This window comes from Gavia stellata, chromosome 21 (genome assembly GCF_030936135.1).
Source record: "Gavia stellata isolate bGavSte3 chromosome 21, bGavSte3.hap2, whole genome shotgun sequence".
NCBI lineage: Eukaryota > Metazoa > Chordata > Aves > Gaviiformes > Gaviidae > Gavia > Gavia stellata.
The window spans coordinates 1831442-1837441 of record NC_082614.1 but is presented as its reverse complement, the minus strand read 5'-3'; positions in this window follow the sequence as shown (position 1 = coordinate 1837441).

Genomic DNA, 6000 nt, shown 5'->3' with positions numbered 1-6000 from the left:
CCCTGCTTGCGGCAGGGTGCCCCTTTCCCTCCCGGGGTTTGGGGGGCTGGGGGGGGCTGAGCCCCGTGTTTGCCATCCCTGGGGCTCTGCCCGAAACCGCCGGATCTCGGCCTGTCTGGAATAAATAAGGATACGCTGCGTTGACCTCCATTTTTAATTAATTAGGGAGAAATCCCCTTTGGTGGCGCGGGGACCCAGCTCGGCTGCCGGGGGGGACGGGGGGTCCCCTTTTTTCCTGTTCCCAGGGGGGTTCACGGGGGTGGGAGGGGGTTTTTGGGGAAGGGATGCTGACGGGGGCAGATGTGGGGGGCGGTGGGAGGCAGCGGGTGAGGGAAGCGGAGGGTGACCTGATTTCTCATGCGTGGGGCAGCAGGGCTGCCCGCAGCCGCTGGTGTCAATAATGCAGCTGATGCGCTGCATGCGCTGCATGTGCTACCTGCGCTGCATGCACAGGGCAGGCGGAGCCCCCGGCCGGGGGATTTGGCCCCGAAGCGAAGCCGAAAGGGCTTTTCCCGGCTCGGGTCACGGTGCCGGGGGGCAGCCAGGGCCGGATCCAGTGCGGGGGGGCTCCTTCTGCGGGAGCCTGCACGCTCGCAGCACTGCACACTCGCAGCACCATGCGCCCGCAGCATTGGGCGTTCATGGCATTACGTACTTGCAGCCTTGAGCGTGTGCGGCATTGCACACTCACAGCCTTGCACGCCTGCAGCCCCGCATGCTCACAGCACTGCACCCTTGCAGCACTGCACCCTCGCAGGACTGCACACGCGCAGCACCATGCACCCACAGCATTGCACGCTCATGGCATTGCATACTTGCAGCCTTATGTGCATACAGGATTAGAGGCTCACAGCTTTGCACACTCACAGCCTTGCTCGCCTGCAGCCCCACATGCGCACAGCACTGCACCCTTGCAGCAGTGCACACTCGCAGCACCATGCACCTGCAGCCTTGCACACTCACAGCATTGCACACTTGCAGCCTTGTCTGTGTACAGGATTGCACACTTCCAGCCTTGCACACTCACAGCCTTGCTTGCCTGCAGCCCCACATGCGCACAGCATTGCACTTTTGCAGCAGCGCACACTCGCAGCACCATGCACCTGCAGCCTTGCGCACTCACAGCATTGCACACTTGCAGCCTTGTCTGTGTACAGGATTGCACACTTCCAGCCTTGCACGCTCACAGCCTTGCACGCTCACAGCATTGCACGCCTGCAGCCCCGCATGGTCACAGCATTGCACTCTTGCAGCAGCGCACACTTGCAGCACCACACACCTGCAGCCTTGCACACTCACAGCCTTGCACGCTCACAGCATTTCACACTCACAGCATTGCACGCTCACAGCATTGCACGCCTGCAGCCCCGCATGCGCACAGCATTGCGCTCTTGCAGCAGCGCTCACTTGCAGCACCACGCACCCGCAGCCTTGCACGCTCACAGCCCTGCACACTTGCAGCCTTGTCTGTGTACAGGATTGTGCACTTCCAGCCTTGCACACTCACCACCCTGCACGCTCACAGCATTGCACGCCTGCAGCCCCACATGCGCACAGCATTGCACTCTTGCAGCACTGCGCACTCGCAGCACTGCACACGCGCAGCACCATGCACCCACAGCATTGCACACTCATGGCATTGCACACTTGCAGCCTTGAGTGTGTACAGCATTGCACACTCACAGGATTGCACGCCTGCAGCCCCGCATGCGCACAGCATTGCGCTCTTGCAGCACCGCACACTTGCAGCACCATGCACCTGCAGCCTTGCACGCTCACGGCATTGCACACTTGCAGCCTCCCATGCTCCCAGCGTTGCCTGCTCAGGGCCTCGCACGCTCACAGCCTCGTGCTCGCGGCACCGCACCCGTGCAGCCTCACGCACCGGCAGCGTCACAGACGTGCAGCCCCCGCGCAGCAGCGGCAGCCCCGCGCCGCAGGCTGGGCCGCTCCTCCGCTTTCAAAGGAACGTTCCTTCAGATTTTCCTCCTTTTTAGCCAAATCCAACCCAGCGGGGCCGCGGCGGTGGCGGAGCGGCTGCGGGTTGGCCTGGGGTGACTTTGCCGAGGGAGAAACCCATCAAAGAGCGTTTCCCACCGACCTCTCCCAGCGCCGTCCGGATCCCTTCGGAAGGAAATCGGGATTTTTTTGCCGACCCCAGGCAGCAGCCAAGTGTTTCGGCAGCGGTCCCCCCTGCGCTTTCACCCTGGGGGTGCCTCTGGGCCGATTTCTTACCCGCAGGAGCGTCCCTGTCCCCAAACCCCGACTCGCAGCAGGGAGCCGGGGCCAGTGCGGGGCGGTTGGGGAAACTGAGGCAGGGATGGCGGCGGTGAGGCCACCCAGCTCCGGCGCTGCCGATCAGTATGCCGGCCTCATCCCACCCATAACTCCTGGGGTGCCACCCCGCCCCTGCTCCGCACCCCCAGCTGCACCCTCTGCACCCCGGGGTGCTGCCCCAGCGCTGGGTGCCTCAGGGGTCCGTCAGCGGGGTGGGGAGCACGGGGGTGCACGAGGGAAGGGCGTTTGCACGCGGGATGTGCATTTGCACGAGGGAATTGCATTCGCACGAGAGCTGCTTTTGCGTTGAGGGTGCGCGTGCCCGAGGGAAGAGCATTTGCACGAGGAAAGTGCATTTGCACACAGGGTGTGTTTGCATTAAGTGTGTGCGCGGGAGGAAAGGGAGTTCGCACGTCGGATATGCGTTTGCACGAGCGTTGCTTTTGCATTAAGGGAGGGGTGTAGAAGAGAAGGGCATTTCCATGGGGGAAGTGCATTTGCACGAGGGATGCTTTTATGTTAAGGGGGGTGCGCATGACGAAGGGCGTTGGCACGCAGGGTGTGCACTTGCACGAGGGATTTGCATTTGCACAAGGGGTGCTTTTGCATTGAGGGTATGTGTGCACGAGGAAAGGGCATTTGCACGAGGAAAGGGCATTTGCATGCGGAATCCTTTTGCATCAAGGGGGTGTGTGCACAAGGGAAAGGCATTTGCACGAGGAATGCTTTTGCATTGAGGGTGTGCGTGCACGAGGAAAGGGCATTTGCACAAGGAAGGGGCATTTGCACGAGGGCTGCTTTTGCATCAAGGCTGTGTGTGCACAAGAGAAGGGCGCCTGCACGCCGGCTGCGCGTGCCCAGGGAGGTGTATTTGCACGGGGAGGTGAAGGAGGGAGGCGCACTCGTGCCCCCCAGCGATGTCGGGGTGCAGCGGGTGCCCTGGCATGCAGGATGGGTGCTCGGAGCCAGCACGCCGGCGTTAGTCAGCACCCACCTGGCTCTGAGTCGCTGCTTGATGGATGCAGGTTGGCACTGCATGGCACGGCACAGCACTGCATGGCACTGCATGGCACGGCACTGCATGGCATGGCACTGCATGGCACTGCATGGCACGGCACGGCATGGCACGGCACGGCATGGCACTGCATGGCACGGCACGGCACGGCACTGCATGGCATGGCATGGCACGGCAGTGCATGGCACTGCATGGCACGGCACTGCATGGCACTGCATGGCACAGCACGGCACGGCACTGCATGGCACTGCATGGCACGGCACGGCATGGCACGGCACGGCATGGCACTGCATGGCACGGCACGGCACGGCACTGCATGGCATGGCATGGCACGGCAGTGCATGGCACTGCATAGCACGGCAGTGCATGGCACTGCATGGCACAGCACGGCACGGCACTGCATGGCACTGCATGGCACGGCACGGCATGGCACGGCACGGCATGGCACTGCATGGCACGGCACGGCACGGCACTGCATGGCATGGCATGGCACGGCAGTGCATGGCACTGCATGGCACGGCACTGCATGGCACTGCATGGCACTGCATGGCACTGCATGGCACGGCACGGCATGGCACGGCACGGCATGGCACTGCATGGCACGGCACGGCACGGCACTGCATGGCATGGCATGGCACGGCAGTGCATGGCACTGCATAGCACGGCACTGCATGGCACTGCATGGCACAGCACGGCACGGCACTGCATGGCACTGCATGGCACGGCACGGCATGGCACGGCACGGCATGGCACTGCATGGCACGGCACGGCACGGCACTGCATGGCATGGCATGGCACGGCAGTGCATGGCACTGCATGGCACGGCACTGCATGGCATGGCACTGCATGGCACAGCACGGCACGGCACTGCATGGCACTGCATGGCACGGCACGGCATGGCATGGCACGGCACGGTGGGCGTCGGGCCACGGGCCATCATGGGCGCAGGCTGGAGCTGAGGGGACTGGGGCACCCCAGGGCTGCGGGTGGCTCTGTGGGTGACCCTCTGCCCACCAGCAACGGGACCCAGCAGAGGGTGGGAATTAGGGGAGCGGCCCATGGGACACCCCATCCCTGCTCTCAGGCACCCCGGGGAGCTCGGGGCACCCATGGGTGCTCAGCTCCCGCATGGTTCGGATCCAGGTTGCGGGGTGCCAAGGTAAAACGCTGCTCCCCGGGGCAAAGCTGGCTGGGGTCCTGCGCTTTGGGGACAGCACCGTGGGGACGTGGGGCCTTATTCCTTCATCGGCCGGTGGCTGTCCCCACCGTCCCCACCGCCCGCGTCCCGCCTCATCCATCACCGCCAGCACAGCGCTGCCGCCTGCGCCCCTCCACCTTTTCCTCTTCCAGGGAGAAAAAGGGGAAAGAAAATGAGGTGAGGAGGGAGAGGAGAGGGGAGAGGCAGCTTTGCCGGGGGACGGCACCCGGGGCCACCCTGCTCCCGGCAGAGACCTGGCCAGCTCGGTGCATCTCCCGCTGCCCTCACACCTCCCCTGGGCCACCGTGGCAAAGCTGTCATTAAAAGCCCGACGTGTATCGGGTGGGTTTAATTCGGGGCTTAACTGGCGCAGAGGGAGGGTTGATGGGGGTTGATGGGGGTTGATGGCCCCCCCAAACCTGGGGCTGGTCCCAGCGGTGCCCCCCGGGGAGGGGGTGACAGACGGGTGCTGCAAAACCAGAAGCGCGTGGAGCTGCTCCAGCCACCGCGGTCTCCCCGCGGGTGGGGGATGGACCACCGGAGGCTGCTCGGGCCAAGCGGGGGGATGCCGGGTGAGGTGCCATGGGGTGCAGGGCCATGGGATGGGGTGCAGGACCATGGGATGGGGTGCAGGGCCATGGGATGGGGTGCAGGACCATGCAGTGGGGTGCAGGACCATGGGATGGGGTGCAGGGCCATGGGATGGGGTGCAGGACCATGAGATGGGGTGCAGGGCCATGGGATGGGGTGCAGGGCCATGAGATGGGGTGCAGGACCATGTGGTGGGGTGCAGGGCCATGCAGTGGGGTGCAGGACCATGGGATGGGGTGCAGGACCAGGAGATGGGGTGCAGGGCCATGCAGTGGTGTGCAGGGCCATGAGATGGGGTGCAGGACCATGTGGTGGGGTGCAGGGCCATGCAGTGGGGTGCAGGGCCATGGGATGGTGTACAGGACCATGTGGTGGGGTGCAGGGCCATGGGATGGGGTGTAGGGCCATGGGACGGGGTGCAGGGCCATGGGATGGGGTGCAGGACCATGGGATGGGGTGCAGGGCCATGGGATGGGGCGCAGGGCCACATGACGGGGTGCAGGACCATGGGATGGGGTGCAGGGCCATGGGATGGGGTGCAGGACCATGAGATGGGGTGCAGGGCCATGCAGTGGGGTGCAGGGCCATGAGATGGGGTGCAGGGCCATGGGACGGGGTGCAGGGCCATGGGATGGGGTGCAGGACCATGCAGTGGGGTGCAGGGCCATGGGATGGGGTGTAGGGCCATGAGACGGGGTGCAGGGCCATGGGATGGGGTGCAGGACCATGCAGTGGGGTGCAGGGCCATGGGATGGGGTGTAGGGCCATGAGACGGGGTGCAGGGCCATGGGATGGGGTGCAGGACCATGCAGTGGGGTGCAGGGCCATGGGATGGGGTGCAGGACTGCACCATGGGGTGAGGAACCGCATGGTGGGGTACAGGACCATGCGGTGGGTGGGGTGGAGGACCATGTGACGG